This window comes from Balaenoptera acutorostrata, chromosome 13 (assembly GCF_949987535.1).
Source record: "Balaenoptera acutorostrata chromosome 13, mBalAcu1.1, whole genome shotgun sequence".
NCBI classification, from domain to species: domain Eukaryota; kingdom Metazoa; phylum Chordata; class Mammalia; order Artiodactyla; family Balaenopteridae; genus Balaenoptera; species Balaenoptera acutorostrata.
This window is the reverse complement of record NC_080076.1, coordinates 18,316,448-18,335,348: the sequence shown is the minus strand read 5'-3', so window position 1 is coordinate 18,335,348 and position 18,901 is coordinate 18,316,448. Positions and strand designations below refer to the sequence as shown.

At 38.2% G+C, this 18,901-nt stretch overlaps 1 protein-coding gene across 2 annotated transcripts in view; it reads left to right on the top strand.

Annotated features, from left to right (window-relative positions):
• WDR7 (WD repeat domain 7) overlaps positions 1-18,901 on the top strand; it is a 365,561-nt gene that overhangs the window by 292,456 nt on the left and 54,204 nt on the right. The gene's annotated exons all lie outside the window — the stretch shown is intronic.

Genomic DNA, 18,901 nt, shown 5'->3' with positions numbered 1-18,901 from the left:
TCTCCAAAAGTTTCTCTGGCGGCTTTCCATGAAATAGTTCTAAGAGATGGTAACAGGTATTGGGGGTAAAAGTTTCAGGGGTCAGACAAGTTTGGGGGTACCGTTAGAATTTAACATGTTTCTTTATGCAGGCCTTCTCAGAGGCTCTAATGTGTGAGTGTGCATTGTGAATTTCCTGGAAGTGCGTGGAATATGCATCATTTGCCACACTGATGCAACTATTGAATATCCTTTGTGTGATTTTTTTTCTTTAAAAGACATTAACTCCTCATTGGTGACTGTATTTCTTTACTCTGAACTCTCACTTTGAGCAATGAAACCACTCTGAATGCTTGCTTGGAAATGAAGTTAACATGTTGTCTCTAACATTCTCTCCTAAGAGAGACAGGTTCTTCAAACAGCATTTCAGAATCTCTTTTGGTAAATCAATTTTTAAAAATTGGAATGCAGTTGACCCTGAACACTGCCAGGGTTAGAGGTGCAGACCCACATGTAACTTATAGTTGACCCTCCTTACCCCTGGTTCCTCCGTATCCCTGGTTCTGCATCTGGGGATTCAACCAACCCTGGATGGTGTAGAGCTATAGTATTTACTATTGAAATCTGAGTATGAGTGGACCCTCGCAGTTCAAGCCAGTGTCGTTCAAGGATCAACTGTATATTATTATTAGCCAACTTGAGAGAAATAAGCCACAAACAGCAACAAGGTAAAGACAAAAAAAAAAAATTGAATAAGGGGACCTTTTCAACCTTCTTTAAAATTGAAGTGAGGAAATCATAGAGAGGACACTATTGCCACCAACAGAGAGAAGAGTGAGACAGCGTGAGCATGGTGATGAAACCCAAAGAGGAGTGAAAGAAGAACAGCAATGAAGAACTAATGAGAAAGCACCAGACTGTCCTGAGCATACATTTCCTGACAGTTTTTTCCTCCTTCGTAGTCTCAGGGAAGATCTTGGTAACATGCGAGAAACATGAATAATTTGAATATCTTATTCTTTTTAACGAAATTAGTTAAGAAACACTTACCAATCAATGACAGTCTTTCTTAACAGGAATTTGTAATGTCATTCATATTTCATTTTATTTTCTGTACATTATTTTACTACGCTTAGACATTTCAGTCTCCCCATGATATTTTTCTACCTCCGCTTCTTAATTTTGATACCCCAAACTGTCATTAGTGTCGAACGATGGAATAACCTTTACCTTCCAGTTCTGTGTGAAAGAGAAGGTTACCCTTTACTCTCATCACTCAGAGCATAAAAACAAAGCTAAATCTCTAAAATCAATCTTAACTACTTTTGCCAGTTACCAGTTTTATCCAGTGACAATGAGCTCTTAAGGGATTCTCTTAATTCTTTTATGGTATTAGTGTTGTAGTGTTTGAAATACGTGAGTCGACAGTTGAAACAGAATACACAAGTATAGTTGGCATGTGCAAAAACTGATATTTTAGAGGTGAATCAAAGGACTAGGAATTTTGAACTAGGACCGTAGTAAAGTATTTTTTGAATTAGCCATTGGAATCAGTGAACAGAGAGAGTGGGGCAGTTTTCCTAACATGAGCGAAGACATAGAGATGTGACATAAAAGATGTGGAAGGGATAATTAGTAAATTCACTGGACTGCAGGGGTAGATTGCAATTAGGTGGAAAGATAAGGGGCAACCACCTACATGATGAGAGTCACAAGTGATGGGAAGACCCGCTGTGGCCTGTCCAGGATGCCAGAGGCTGAGGAAATGTCCCTGGGCCCCGTGGAAGCAGAGGACCCATGGCTGAGGGAATAGGGGGAGGAACATACAGGTTCCCTGTCGTCGTCATTAAATTAGTTGGTAAAGGATAGATAGAAAAATCAAATCTCTTTCCCTTACCTTTTGGCATTGGCTTCTTTTTTTTTTTTTTTTTAAATCAGTTTTCTTATGACCTGTTCTCAGACTAGTACAGGCAATTATACAAAACCACAAGGTAAATATGCATTCAGTCTGGAACAGGAATTTTACTTATATTAAGAGTTTACAAGCTATCGCCCAAATCTGCCTGCCACCCGTTTCAGTAAATATAATTTTACTGGAATACAGCCACGTCGTTCGTTTAAGGATCGCGTATGGCTGCTGTGACACTACAGTGGCAGAACTGAGCTGTAGTAGCCAGCAAAGACCATATATGGGCCACAAAGCCTAACAAATGTATTGCGTGGCCCTTTACAGAAAAGGTTTGCTGACCTCTGACTTAAGCAACTAGAGGAGGAAGAGTTAACTCATTTAACTGAAAAGTGATTTAAAACAGTGTACTGTAATATACTGGAGAAGAACAAATAGAAACTTGTGTGGCTTAAATCCCATCTCCATTTCATAAGCTTAAGAATATTTCTTAACTTTTCTGACATGAAGTTTCCTCACTACAAAATAGTGATAGACATAGGGCCTATTATTGTGAGAAGTAAGGTAATTTATGTAAAATTCTTAGCAAGTAGTATTCAGTAAGTGTTGGTTATATTAAAATAAACTTGGAAATACATTACATCGCAATGAAATTACATGAATTGTGGAGATTTTAAAGATAAACCTTGAGACCTCAGAATGTTTGTAGACCGTCAGGGCTAGGACTTCCCACCCCTTAGTTAGAGCTTTGGTGGAAATGTCGGGCAGCACTCCCGTAGGCCATGTGTAGATTTCCTCTCTAAAGGCAGCTCTTGCCTGTGGTGTTGGACTGAACCTCCACTGATTATGGAAATCAGAAACTTTGAGGCAGTTCAATAGTTAAAATCCTGCTGTGCCGCTAACTGTGTTTTTACTTGGCAACTGCTAGCAATTTAGGAGTATACCTGACTTGAATTCTGCTTAATTTAAAAAAAAAAAAAAAGTAACTCCTGATGAAGTGCTTTAAATTGCATTGGGAAAGCAGCATTCTTGATAAGCAGGTTAATTAGGTTCCATGAATCCTTAGAGCTACAAGTATGTGTTTGGTTAAATCAGCAATGCAAATCTTCCCTCTAACAATATTTGCCTTTGGTTTGGCAGACTTGATATTATCTGTCTCTGATTTTCCAATCCTTTTTGGACGCGTTCTTTGTAATAATAACTGCTGGCTCTGTGCAAGATTCTCTTAGGTTCACGTTAGCTAGTTTTTCTTATGAAGTTTGGGTTGTGTTACTTGGTGGTATCTGATCCACTTTGGTAAATCTGGGCACTTATTTTCTTGCTTTGACATAACGCTACCAAAAAGGCAGTGATGTATGAGAGGAAGAAAGTGTGGCCGAAGTCTTATCTAAATCTTAAATTAGTAAAAGAATTTTATTATTGAAAATTTTAAGTAAATTCCATAAAGAACTCATTTTTGAAACCCCACATTTTCTACTGCCTGCTACATAGTAGTTGCACAATAAAATTCATTCATGTTGATCAAACAAAACACCCTGAGTCTTTGGAGTAAAAAATATAGTAAGAAATATAATATGACATGGTAAATGAAAACAAAGTATGCCTCAATTCTATCAAAAATATATTTGTAATTTGGATATAGTTACATTTTAGTATGTCAGTAACCCCTCATCAACTTGTTGTTTCTGTATAAAGGATAATAGAATGTCTTTTCAGAAACAGCATAGAGAACCTCTTTCTTGTGAGTCATGAAAATATACCTATATTTCAGTAGTGGACCATGACCAGGCCTGCTATGGGCCAGATAATGAAGGAAAACACAGAAGTGAAGATTGATTGTTATAGAATGGTAGTAACTGAGGTCTCACTATAACCCGTTACAGATAGAGCAGGATGTGGATTCTGGAATGCTAACATGTGCCCCATCACACAGCCTAATGCTGTAAAAAGCAATGAGCCTGCAGGCTGAGCTCCTCTGGCCTTACAGATTCCTTACTCCACGTGGAAAGAAGGAGGCTACAGGTTATTTCGTCCACTTACTTTACCCTTATCTCCTGAATGTCCTCTGCCCTGCTCCTTTGCTAATTCCATGGTATTGAAAGCAACCCTAAGCTCTGTTCAGATCCGTTTTCACTGGTCTTTAAACCTTAATTTATCCCCTCATTGTTCAGCACAGCTTACCTTCACTCTTCAACCAGCAAGACCTCACCGACTGGTCCAGTCATGCTGTTATATACAGGCATCTGCCGAGCATCTAACTAAACTAGGGAGAAAATCAGAAAAACCACAATTACCTTAAAGCGATTATGGAATATGAGGACGACTGCCTCGTTGCTTTCCTGTCAGCCGCCTCTTCCCTTGTTCCCATTCGTCCTCAACTGCAAAGTAACTGTGAGAACTAGGCTTATTACATTGTGAGGAGAATCTATTTCATTCATTAAGGCTCCAGGGCATGGGGTCTACAGCATGTATAGTTTCGGAGACTTCTATTGGGTTGGCCAAAAAGTTTATTCAGGTTTTTCATAAGATGGTACAGCAAAACCCGAACGAACTTCTTGGCCAACCCAATATTTAAGGAAAAAAAAAATCAGAGGTCTGCATAAAATGAAACAAAAACAAACTATAAGGATATATATATATATATTTCATTAGCTTAGCTTCATGGTAAATCCACCTTTCTGGCGCCTTTAAAAAATGCATTTCATAACCCTTACTGTACCTACCTTTGTACTTCTCTGGTCTGTGACGCCCCCTCTGCCCCACACCTTCTAGTTTCCACCTTGACAGAGCGACTGAAATCATACACTCCAACACACTAGGGTTGTCTCGCCACACCACTAGCAACGGGCCCCCTGCCCCCTTAGTATAGTTTAGTAGAACTGGTTTCCCTCTCTCTCAAATTCTACCTTCACTTCCATAGCACCGCCACCTGACATGATTTTCCTTTTATTATGTCCTTAGCTAGATTTCTTAATTTCTTGGGGTACCCTAATGTTAATTCTTACCACTCCGCTGCCCAGAGTACAGATTTCTTCACTTACCTGGTTTTTTTCCTGACTTTGGCTAAGAATTCATACGTTATAATTGACCCCATTTCCTCTGAGCGGGTGAGACAAATCAGGTCTACAGCCTGGGCTGTTGGATGATTTGTTGCAAACACATGGAAGATTTCAAGAAATGCCCCTTTCCCATTACCTTGGATTTTAGATTATATTCAAATGTCTGACCTCACTGAATATATAAAGTTACTGTGTACTCATAGGTGAAGCACTCCTGGTAAACAAAAATGCTGAGAATAAGTCACATTAAAATAGTGAATATTGGCTCCTTTTTTATTCATGGTTCTATTGAAATTTATTTCTGACCATCCTCTGAATTCCTTATACCCCTTGTAAGTTATGTGGCCGTCTCAAATTCTTGTATCCATATTTCTGACTCAGATAAATGCAGTTTCTTTGCTGGTATTTGTAATATGCCAAATTTAATATTAAATTCTATTAGCAAGTTATTTTATTTCCTTTTATTTACTAGGGAAGGCAGTCTTAGAGCAGATCCTGGAGCCAGACTGCCTTGGGTTCAAATCGTTGCTCAGCCCTTATTAGCTTTGAGGCTGAGAACATTGGACTTAAATTCTCTGTGCTTTAGTTTTTTCATCTATAAAACCGTCTTAGCATCATGTTGTAAAGGTTAAAAGAATATATTTATATATAAAGCAAACATCAGCCAATAATAAGTGCTTAAAAAATGTTAGCCATTATAATTATTATTTAGTCATTGGTTAAATAAGACAAAATCAGTCAGCCCTGAACTGTTTCCTCCTGCTCAGGTATACATGACTTCATACCAGCTAGATCCATTACAATTTCCTTTTTTGGATTTTTTTTTTTTTTGCCGCTTTTTATTCCAGAACAATTTGATAAATCTTAAAAGTAGAATGAGTAGAATATCAAACCAAGTAATTAGCAAAGTTAAGATTATACTTACTGTTCTGTCCTCAACCATCCAACTTTAATAATTATTCTTTTGTGTATCCTGATTTTTCTATAGCATTAATCTATTGTTCTACTGATATATTTTTTAGTAATTTTTTGAAATCATTACAAATATTACTTTTCATGTTACTACTATATTAGAATCTTTCTAAGTGAAGCTGATTTTTAAATATGGTATTCTCAACTGCCAGCATATTCCAGTTTTTGGCCCATCTGTTTGTATATATTTAAAGTCTTATATTAAATAACCACCACTGGGTTTTCTTCAAGGATTTTATTACTGTGTAATTTTCCACATCTGTTTTCTTCAGCGTCCTTTTTAAGATAGGAAAGATTAGGTCAGTGAGTCAGCCATTTTATTATTTTCAATTTCTCATTTGTTAGGCAGCATAATTTTTTTTGTAGTTTCTCTTGCTTTCAACAGGCATAGCTGTGAATGTTCTCATTCTCTCTTATTTGCATATCATTTATTCTTTATCCTTTCATTACTTATCTCTGTTGAAATTCAGTCTAGTTTATTTATAAATTTACCTCTTTGTATAAAGTACAAGCCTTTTTATGCTGCTTAGATGGTTGCCTTTATAACTCAAAGGAAAATGGTAGTTAGGATCTTAAGGATTGTTGTTACCTTATTTGGAGTTGGTTGAAAATTTTTTCATTCTGCTTCATCTCTGGATCTGGCAAGCTGTGGCCAATTCCCAATTGTTTCTTTCTTTCTTCCTTTCTTTCTTTCTTTCTTCCTTCCTTTCTTTCTTTCTTTCTTTTTTTCTCTTTCTCTTTCTTTCTCAACATGAAGCTTTGAAGCTTCCTGTAACAATTATTTTCTTACAGGAATTATTTTGCTTTCGTTGGCAGTAATGACCTACTGATACCAGGTCAGTCGAAATTGAGTAATTTCTGTAATTTCCATGCCCCCTCATGAGAAGTCCAGATATAATGCTTGAATGATTAGCATTTACATGAGAACAAGGGAAGAGGAAGATACATAGCGGCTGGTGAAGGAGCAAGTCAACCTCTCTTTTTCTCTGGAAAATGAATGAAATTTATTAATTGCTTCTTCAGATTATAAATGTAATTCATGCTTATTAAAAAATAACCTCAAGCAATAAAAAAATATTTAAAGTGGAGAGTTAAAGTCCACTGAAACCTGTCCCTTAGAGTTAATTCTGTTTAGCTATTTATTGTAAATACTTTGAGTCTTATTTCTGTGATATACAAATAATGTTATTCCCTCCCTCCTCCCCAATAATATAATAGTTTTCTGCCACCTGTTTTATTTTTACCTTCTCCCTGTGAGTCCATATAGCTCATTCAATGATAGCAAGTAGTGCCTACTATTAGTTGCAAATAAAGCAGGTGTGGATCCTGCCCTCAAGGAGCTTCTATTCAGTGAGAGGAGACAAGAAAATATCAGGGAGCGGGATGATAATACAAAGGGATGACGGCTACCTACTTTAGGCACTCAGGGGTGAGCGCATTGAGGGGGTTTCATTTCACCCGAGACTATGTGACCATCTAGAAGAAGAGCGTTATAAGGACAAGGAGCAGTTAGTACAACGACTAAGCTGGGAATAACATTGGAAAGTTTGCGGAACAGAAAACAGGCAACCACAAAGGGCATTCAATTTGTGAGCAAGTGGAAGATAGATTTGAGAGGGAGTGTGGTAAGAAGGCAGGATCTGATCATGAAGGCTAGGGTGGGGATCTCAGATTTTATTTCAGTGTGATGGGTTGCCATTAGAGAATTTCAAGTGAGGAAATTATATGATGTTATATGATTTTTTTTTTGCAGTTTCATAGTTGATTTCTAGTTTCATAGCATCATGATTGGAAATATATGATGTTTTTAACAATTATTTTTTGCTTGCTTTGCTTTTGAAAGGCTTTTGTTCTTTATTTCACAACTTTGGAGTCACAAGAGACATAGTACTCTGCAGCCTAAAAAAAAATATTAATAGTACATCATAGCTAAACTTCCAGGTCAAACACCATTGATCTAACATGTTCTTTACAAAATATAAAATACTTTATAAAACTATTATCCTGTTGATGAACTATTCACATTAAGTCCAGCTCTGTGTTCATACATACAAAGCTGCAGTGAGCATCTTTATATACTGGTGCTTTTCTCTCTGTAGGATAGATCCTAGAAACAGGAACTGGTTTGATCTGTTTTTATTTTAAAAGAGTAATAGCTGCTGAGCTGGGACTAGGGTTGTTACAGTAGTGGTGGAGAAATGTGACACATAAAGGATATGTTTTGTAAGTAGAGCCAACACGTCTTGATGATGGTTCAAATGTAGGGTGCAGGGTGTGGAAAGTTCAGGGAAAGGCAGTGGTGAGAGAAAGGAAGAGTTCAAGGGTGACTCATAGATTAGAGTCTTGAGCACCTAAATGGATTATGGTGCCATTAACGACTGAGAGAAAAGCAGGCGAGCTGTGGGATGAAGGTCAGGACTTAGGTTCTGGACATATTAAGTTTGAAGGGCTATTTTACTCTGTTCGAATGACTACATAATATTCTAGTACACAGGTGTAGAATTCATTAGCCAATCCTCTATCGATTAACATTTAAGTCCCCTCCCCCCCAGTTTCTCACCATTATAAACAGTGCTACATTGAATAGCCTTATTTATGTAACTTTCTATGCCTATCTGATTTTCTTAGGGTAGATTCCTGGATTCACAGTGCTAGGCCCAAAGATTTGTGCATTTGATTATCAGAATTCTTTGAAACTACTTTCCCACGGTTCATGCGCATTCATTTTTTCATACTTTCCCTAATATTCCTATGAATAACAGAATGACTCTTGAACTGCAATTATTCTCATTAAAAAAAAATGAAACTCCACAGTTGGTCTGTTTTGCCTTCTGTATTTTTCATCTTGGACCATGGACCGTTTATTCATTTATTCATGAGTTATCACTTATCTTATTTATAAAAAAGGAAAATAAAAATAATTTTATGATAACTCTTCTCTGTATCAGACACTGTATTATGTGCAAGGGGTAAAAATAAATAAATATGAACTGTTTCTTATAAAATCCCTCAAGGAATTTATACTCTGATCTGGAAGACAGACATAAACCCGGAGTTGCAATACTGTGATTGTCCTTTCCAGCAGGGCTGTCTAGAGTGCCATGGGAGAACACAGGAGGAACACGAGCACGGGTTTGTTTAGGAGTCTAGGGAGGATGGTCTGAAAGGGCTTTCTAAAGGAGAGGACGTCAGAACTGAGCCATTCACTATAGGAGTTAAGCAGGAAGGGCAAGGGCAGGGCCATGGTTCCAGGCAGAAGACGCAACACCTGCAAAGCCCAGAAGAAGAAGCGATGTAGTGGAAGCATGCTTATCAAAACCTGAACCTGAGAGGTGTTTTCCCCATTATATGTGAGTGATTCACGTTACAGCAATCTTCAAATTGGCATTACCCTGAGAAATGTACAAATCTTAGGTGAAAAGCAGTCATTCCAATAGGTAAGTAGAGACACCTCTTCTCTGTGACTTTTTTTGGGGGGGGGGGGGCCACGCAGCTTGTGGGATCTTAGTTCCCCCACCAGGGATGGAACCCGTGCCCCCTGCAGTGGACGTGCAGAGTCCTAACCACTGCACCACCAGGGAATTCCCTCTGTGACTTATTGAATGCTAACTCAGTAACATAGATTCTGTAAATAAAGTTTACATGGTGTTAGCAAAATGTAAAGAAAGAACTGAATGCTGGCATTTTCCATAAATAATATTTTTAGGAAAAATGGGCTTGGCAAGATATGAAAATGTTTTCAGCGTGGGATTCAAATCATTCTGATGAAAATAAACCAGGTTAATTTTCTCTAACACATTTAATTCTGGCAAGCACTCTAAGGCTACGACATATGGAAAGAAAGCTAACATTCAGGCTCAACAGCAGTGTCAGCAAACACACCTATATGAATAGAAGTTTGGAGAAAAATGTCTTCTCTCTAAAAATAACAAAGATTTTACTTCTACTTAAGAGGAGCAATGGGCCTTAGGGATCTGGTGGACAGTAAGATTGATGTCTCTTTAAGGCAGAGTTTTGAAGCTTCAGGCACAGTTTTCACTGAGCAGAAGTCCATAACGCTTATACATCAAGGGTACTTATGTGATGATTGCAAAAATTGCAGTGAGAATTGACTGCAGTACTTAGGCCAACATTTTAGGCATTTTCTTCCTGTTCTTTTCAGCAACTGGTTTTATGGCAGGTGCTTCCTATGACATTCGGGAGCAACAACCAGCAATATGGCATCGGGGTGATAATAAGATGAATGGTTGGAGAAGACAATGGTTTCCTGACGCTGTGTTGAAGAATTACCTAACAAGCTTCCCATTTTAAAAGTAAAATGCTATTTAGAGAAGAACCTCTCAGAAGAGAAACAGATATCTGGGACAATGCTTGAAATTAGATCATCATTTATCCTGAAAGTTTAACAATTTTTAAAGAATTATTTTAATGGACTGAGTAGAGGTATATTTTTCTGTTATCTGTCTGCCCCATCACTCACTGAGTATTTCTTATATCCCTGTTATACTTTGAATGGCAGTATTTAAGATTTTTACACCAAGAAAAAAATTAATTCTTGGTAATATCTATAATTGGAAATACATGAGGTAGAGAGTTCAACTGTTTCCAAACCCAGCAGTTATTACAAGCATTTCAACATCCTTGCAAAAGCATTAAGTAGACTGAAATGAATTTTGGTTCTCAAAATTCACATTTTATCTACACTTCTCAACGCCATTCAATTTCCTTCCTAGCCATTCTTTTTCCTATCAACACATAAAAAATGAAAATACAAGTGTCTATTGATTAGATAGATAGATAGATAGATAGACAGACAGACAGACAGATAGATAGATTCTACATATATTTAGTCCAGAAAATTAAAAAATACTAGGTAGGAGAATCACAGTACATTGAATTCATTCTGGATTTGGTGCCTTGTATTCTTTATATCCACTCTTGATATATAAAGTACTTAAAGTCTGGCATATAATAGTCATTGAATAAATATGAATCATAAGTACTCTAAAACATATATAATAGGGACATGAGTCTGTAGTTCATGATAGGTTCTAAAGAAATGTTGATAATGATTCAAAGGAGCTTGTCAAAATTTGATAGCTCCTATCTCAAACAGAGCTCGTGATGGAGCTTACATCTAGTCGGGGAGGATACACAGGTAACACAAAAGCCCTCGTATCTGGCACAGGTCAGCCTCAGAAGTTGCTCAGGTAGTCAAAGCTCTTGCTCAAGTATGGAATCATATAAAATGATATATATCTTAAACACCTCATTTTAAGTTCCATAAAGATAATTTTATTTTCCATCTCTTTTAACATGAGACCAAGGCCTTTTCTTTCTATAATTGGTCCACTGATTATAGTTCTAGAACATTTTTCTTCCTAAATCACACCAGCTTTGGTTTCTTTAAGTAGATTGAGAAATTAAAGATACTCAGAAAGCAGTCTCAGAGTATAATCCTAGATGTTTATGCTTTTCCCATTCTTTTACGGTTGTCTCACTTTCACCTAATTTCATGAGTGTGTGTATGTCTATGTCTTTCTAAAGCAGTCTCCCCCTTCTTATAATTTTATATGGTGTTTAATTCAACTACCTGTTTACACTGACAAGCAGAATTAGCATAGCTTTCGTTGACTCTGGGTCCCAGAGCTCACCTGGTGAGAGCAGTAGCAAGTGGGCCTGTTAACAGCTGGCATTCCTCACGTGGTGGGCGTCAGTCAGGATGTCTCACAGAGGGAGTACCGTGTATCGCTTAACCCCAAGAGTCGGCAAAACTAGAAGCCAGTTAGAGAGATCCCAATACCTTCAATGCGTGGTGCCTGGAAGTATTTCCATGGCACTATGAAATGCAGAAGGGAATGAGTACTCGTGTGGGCAAGGTATTTACAAAAGAGCAGGGATGACAAAGATGAAACAAATAAGTACAATCAAGTGTTTCAGTGCTACAGTAGAATGATGTGGCATGCCACAACGAAAGAAAGGCTGAATCCTGGGGAGGTAGGAGACAAGGACAGGAAAAGATCCACAAAGAAGGTCATGTTTGAGCTGAGGCTTTGTGTGTGGCGTGGGGGGAAAATAATTTTCTTTTTTCTATTGAAGTATAGTTAATTTACAATGTTGTGTTAGTTTCAAGTGCACAGCAAAGCGATTCAGTTATACATATTTGTGTGTGTGTGTGTGTGTGTGTGTATACATTCTTTTTCAGATTCTTTTCCATTATAGGTCATTACAAGCTGTTGAGTAGAGTTCCCTGTGCTCTACCGTAGATCCTTGTTTACCTATTTTATATATAGTAGTGTGTATATGTCAATCCCAAACTCCTAATTTATCCCCGCCACACACCCACTATCTCCTCTGCTAACCATAAGTTTGTTTTCTATGTCTGTGACAATCTCTGTTTTGTAAATAAGTCCATTTGTGAGCTGAGTCTTGAGTAGGTGTTCCATAGGCACACAAGGAGGAAGAAACCTTTTCAGAGAGAGGATAAAGAGGATAAACAGAAGCACAGAGACATTATTTAGCTTAGAGTGCATTCCGGGCACTGTGAAGTGTTTGCTATGCTGGGAACCAAGGTTGCAAAGGAGTATAGCAGTGTGACAGAGGAGGAGAGAGAGAAAGCCTAGTGGTTAGGAGGGGGGAGATCACGGTAAGCCTTGCCTGGATAGATGGCCTCATGGAGTGGAGTCTTGTAGGTCAGGAGTAACAAACTCAAATGCCCACAGAGACCAAGCAGGTAGCATAAATTAATAAAATAAAGGTCAGCTTTCTTGGTTAATCTTTTCTTTACCCATTTTGATAGCACCATCCAAGGAATATTTGTCTTTCTTTATAACACTACTCTCAGTAAAACAGCAGTGTAAGCCTTTAGTAAAATGCCAACTGATACTGTACTTGAGTGTTAGGGACAGAATTGGGAGGGGCGGGGACCGTGTCCGACTGGAGAGCAGGTGCTTCCACGTGAAGGGATCAGCCGTGTCTCAGGTCCTCTCAGTTGGCGCCATGTGGGAGTGTGGGCCTCATCTGATGTTTCAAGATAAGCTGAGAATCTGGGTTTTTATTTAAAAACATCCCGAGTTTTAAATGCCAGTGACTGGTTTTACAAGTTTTTAGAGTATACAAATCACTACTACACTGAATGCCTAGCAGTGTATGCAGAGAAACCAATTTGAAGAGTTTCGAGCAGGGGAGAAACAGGCTCACATATTCCATTTGGGAAGAACAGGAGTCCAGAAGGTGAGTAGAAGGTTTGCTCTTTGAGGTTTGGGTAACGATCCAGGCAGCAGTTGATCCGGGCTTGAATGGCGAGGTGAGTGGCCGAGTGAAGAAAAGGAGCAGGAAGCATAACATACAGCAAGTAGATTATGATAAGCCTTAAAATGCAGCATTTTATATCCATACACAAAATTAAAAGATAAATTGATACCATAATGAAACAGTAAAAGCAACATTTTTCTGGAGAAAAAATAAGAAAAAAAAAGGATGGGCTAGGTATGAACTGGTAGGGAAGATGGTCATGTAAAAGGAAAGATGTAGTTTAGGCATAGAGAGGGGAGTTTTAAAAATAAAAGAACTATGGAGTTGTTGGAAAGATGTAATACTTAGGATATTTTATTTACAAAGTACTAGAAGCCACAAAAGAGGCTTTCAATTAAAGAATTTAGGGCTTCCCTGGTGGCGCAGTGGTTGAGAATCTGCCTGCCAATGCAGGGGACACGGGTTCGAGCCCTGGTCTGGGAAGATCCCACATGCCGCGGAGCAGCTGGGCCCGTGAGCCACAACTACTGAGCCTGCGTGTCTGGAGCCTGTGCTCCGCAACAAGAGAGGCCGCGATAGTGAGAGGCCCGCGCACCGCGATGAAGAGTGGCCCCCGCTTGCCGCAACTAGAGAAAGCCCTCGCACAGAAACGAAGACCCAACACAGCCAAGAATAAATAAATAAATAAGTAAATAAAAAAGAATTTATTATTTCATATAACAGAACATCTAGAGGCGGCTGTTGAAGTGACCAGCTCGATGGTATCGTGAAGGACCCCAGTTTCTGCCTCTCTTTCTCGCTGTATTCAGTGCATTGGTCTTTTAGGCTGGACCACCTCAGGATACAGGATGCTGCCACAGAGCCAGCAACCTATGCAGAGGATACCATCCAGAGGCAGAAAGAACTTTTTAAAGCAAATAGACCATCTGAGAAAGCCTGTTCTTATGTCTTGGTCCACCAAAATTGTATCGCATACTCATTTTTAAACCTGTTGCTGGAAAAGAGAATGGAATTATCATGACTGACTAATTGAAGTTTACTCCTGAGATAGAAGGCTGTCACCTTTCCAGAACACAGGGGGTTGACCTGACAAAGGCAACCATCATTGCCTCCCCAAGGGAATTTGGTAACATGGCCCTTGGAGTGTTTAAGATGTGATAAACAGGAAAGTAGGTTGATGGTAGAGGCTTCGGGACAGATCTGGATTTGCGGACCTGCCCTTCCACCTACTGTCTTTGAGACTTTGAACAAGTTACTAGCCCTCTTTCGTCTCCTGTAAAAAAAATGGGCATAATTTTAGGCCCTCTTAAAGATTAATTGAACTAACATATATAAGATATTTAGCTTCATGATTATGACAGTCTCAGTGCTCAGTAAATGGTAGTAGTGGGTTGATTAATAGTCGTCTTTAAAATCCAGTTTTGAGTTTCTGAATTTGAAAGAGACTTTTGGTGTAAGAACAGAACTCTTAAAGGGAAATATGTTAAAACAAAGTAGACTAATAGTAACATGACTTTAAAAGAATCAGCTTTCCCTTTTATTGGAACAGAAACAGTGAGCTAGAATGGTAAAGTACATGATAAGGCTCAAGAGACCTGGCTGTGTTCCCTTCTCATGTTCTGTCCAAGGCCAAGGGCCCCTTCCCTTCATCACACTAGAGGGAGAGGATTGCCCTCGGTTACCTCACAGTGTCCCTGTGCCCTCCCAGCCTAACTGATCTTGTGCTCCAGCTTCAGAGTGAGCAGTTAAGCAGACACACTTGAAGACAGAGTAAATGCTTAGAAATAATTCGCATTTATTCCTTGAATGTTTAGCTATTTAAGTAATTCTGCCGTTCCCTAAAGTTATTTCTTACTCTAGACTATTTATTAATGCAGTGAAAGGCATTGAAAACATAGTTCACTTTCAAACAAATGTCAAGAGTAAGAAGACATCTGTATAATGCCCACCACACCAACTTAAATGCTTTTTTCTCATATATACTGAGAGTGGGCCTTTGTAGCCATAAGAAAGCCAGCTGCCATAAGCCTGTTGAATTTCTCTGGGTGAATATCCCAGCATATGGCATTGTGACTCTGTTGCTGTAATTTATATAAATATGTTGCCAGAGATGAATTAAAACTTATCATTGTAAATCTACAAGGATACAGCTGTAACTCACACAGATTTATTACCTGTAGACATGTATATCAGGCCTCTGGAATTACAGCCTCTACTGTAGACAGAGGTTAAAGAAGAAGGTAACAACTTACATGCCATTATACATTTACAGCAGTTTGTCATTCATCGGTAGTGGTGTGAATACCAAATACAGCAGGTGGACCATCTTTCACCCGACGAAGTCTAATTGGCAAATTTCTGCAAAAATGCTGAACAAAAGATCACCAAATGAGGAGTCAGAAAATTTAGTCTTAGACGCAATTACTAAATTTGTTACTTAAATCCTCTGAGCCTAAGTTTACTAGGTATAAGACTGTTTTTCAAAAACCTGTTATTTCTACCCCAATACACTTCGCATGGTTTTTGTGATTTTCATTCATTCATTTAGTCAATAAACATTTATTGAGTGCCTACTATATATCAGGCACACATTATTTTTTTAAGCTGAAGGAAACAATTTAGTCCAGCATCCTTATTTTTGCAAAAAAGCAAAGTGGGTCCAGAAAGATGAGGCGCTTTACGGAGGATAGGAAAGGGCTTTTGAAAACTGCAAAATTCATACAAGAGGAAGTAATTATTAATTGTAATGCTAAGCTAGTATCCTTTGTAGGATGATGTATATGTGTATAGTTCTCCATGGATGTTTTCATCTCTCTAGGAGTTCCTTTTATATAAATTCACTGGGCATTGTCATTTAGCATTGTTCTTTCCAAACCAGGTGACACATCAGAATCACGTGGAAAATTTCAAAATAGATCCCTCCTACCTCAGACCTTCTAAATTAGAAGAGAATCTCTGAGGCAGGGACCCAGATATCTACATTTTTATTAGGTGCTCCTAGGTAATTCGAAGGCAGACTGGGGTGGAGAAACTCTGGGTTTACCAAACAAAATAACAGGTTATGTGAGGAGCAAACAATGTTTGAATTATTGTAAACTAATATTTTAAGTCCCCACGGTTTAGAAAATCAAATAATTTTAATATCAAGAAAAGGAGCTTGCATTAGATCTAGAATCACATAGACTGAAATGGAGCCTTAGGATGAGTGGAACTTGATTGGAGGGGTATTACCATTGAGAAAGCAATGCAGCAACATGAAGGAAAGGTTTAAAGGGGAAAGCCCATCATAATCCGCACCCCCCTGCCAAAGATCTTACATTTATATACTACTTATTCACATGTATAACTATTCGTAAGTATTTGTAGTCATAATCTATACATCCCTAGATTTGCTTTGAAATATTACATAAAACCATAAAATTTTAGTTTATGAGGTTTTAGTTACTCCTTTCTATACCTGACAGAGCTTTAAGCAACTACTGTTGGGTACACATACAGCCTCCTTTTCTCTCCACAGAACCCTTTCTGATGACTTTTCTGTTCTTCAAATTACAACCGTGGGAGTTTCTACCAGATAAAAGTCACTAACAGAAAACTTGCTTACAGAAGTCACCAGTATCTTGTTAACCGCTTACAGCTTTGTCCCTAATGGGGAGTTTCCTCCAACTACTCAGATACAACATACAATGCAAGATTTCTCTCTCTCTGGATCTCTCTCACAATATGGTAGGGTCTTTTCTCTTGCTACAGCATCTGTTCAAATCATTTGTTAATTTAATAAATATTAAGTATTTGCTGTGTACCAGCTACTATGTTAGTGCTACTCACTATTGAAATAACGTATTTCTATTTAATGATTATGAGGACACTAATGCTTCCTACAGAGACATACTATCAATAGAAGAACATTTTTAGCTGCCTTTCTTTTTTATTTTTTTTGTAATACATCTTTATTGAAGTATAATTGCTTCACAGTGCTGTATTAGTTTCTATTGTACAACAAAGTGAATCAGCCATATGCATACATATGTCCCCATATCCCCTCCCTCTTGAGCCTCCCTCCCACCCTCCCTATCCCACCCCTGTAGGTCGTCGCAAAGCATGGAGCTGATTTCCCTGTGCTATGCTGCTGCTTCCCACTAGCTATCTATTTTACATTTGGTAGTGTATATGTGTTGATGCTATTCTCACTTTGCCCCAGCTTCCCACTCCCACCCTGTGTCCTCAAATCCATTCTCTTTGTCTACGTCTTTATTCCTGCCCTGTCACTAGGTTCATCAGAACCACTGTTTATTTTTAGAGTCCATATATATGAGTTAGCATACGATATTTGTTTTTCTCTTTCTGACTTACTTCACTCTGTATGACAGACTCTAGGTCCATCCACCTCACTACGAATAACTCAATTTCGTTTCTTTTTATGGCTGAGTAATATTCCATAGTATATATGTGCCACATCTTCTTTATCCATTCATCTGTCGATGGACACTTAAGTTGCTTCCATGTCCTAGCTATTGTAAATAGAGCTGCAATGAACATTGTGGTACATGCTCTTTCTGAATTATGGTTTTCTCAGGGTATGTGCCCAGTAGTGGGATTGCTGGGTCATATGGTAGTTCTATTTTTAGTTTTTTAAGGAACCTCCATACTGTTCTCCATAGTGGCTGTATCAATTTACATTCCTACCAACAGTGCAAGAGGGTTCCCTTTTCTCCACACCCTCTCCAGCATGTATCGTTTCTAGATTTTTTGATAATGACCATTCTGACCAGTGTGAGGTGATACCTCATTGTAGTTTTGATTTGCATTTCTCTAATAATTGGTGATGTTGAGCATCTTTTCATGTGCCTCTTGGCCATCTGTATGTCTTCTTTGGTGAAATGTCTATTTAGGTCTTCTGCCCATTTTTTAATTGGGTTGTTTGTTTTTTTGATATTGAGCTGCATGAGCTGCTTGTATATTTTGGAGATAATTCCTTTGTCTGTTGATTCATTTGCAAATATTTTCTCCCATTCTGAGGGTTGTCTTTTTGTCTTCTTTATGGTTTCCTTTGCTGTGCAAAAGCTTTTAAGTTTAATTAGTTTAAACTTATTTGTTTTGTTTATTTTTGTTTTTATTTTCATTACTCTAGGAGGTGGGTCAAAAAAGATCTTGCTGTGGTTTATGTCAAAGAGTGTTCTTCCTATGTTTTCCTCTAAGAGTTTTATAGTGTCTGGTCTTACATTTAGGTCTTTAATCCATTTGGAGTTTATTTTTGTGTATGGTGTTAAGTAGTGTTCTAATTTCAATCTTTTACATGTAGCTGTCCAGTTTTCCCAGCACCACTTATTGAAGACTCTGTCTTTTCTCCATTGTATGTTCTTGCCTCCTTTGTCATAGAATTGGTGACCATAGGTGTGTGGGTTTATATCTGGGCTTTCTATCCTGTACCATTGATCTATATTTCTGTTTTTGTGCCAGTGCCATACTGTCTTGATTACTGTAGCTTTGTAGTATAGTTTGAAGTCAGGGAGCCTGATTCCTCCAGCTCCATTTTTCTTTCTCAAGATTGCTTCAGCTCTTTGGGGTCTTTTGTGTTTCCCTACAAACAGTGAAATTTTTTGTTCTAATTCTGTGAAGAATGCCATTGGTAGTTTGATAGGGATTGCATTGAATCTGTAGATTGCTTTGGGTAGTATAGTCATTTTCACAATATTGATTCTTCCAATCCAAAAACATGGTGTATTTCTCC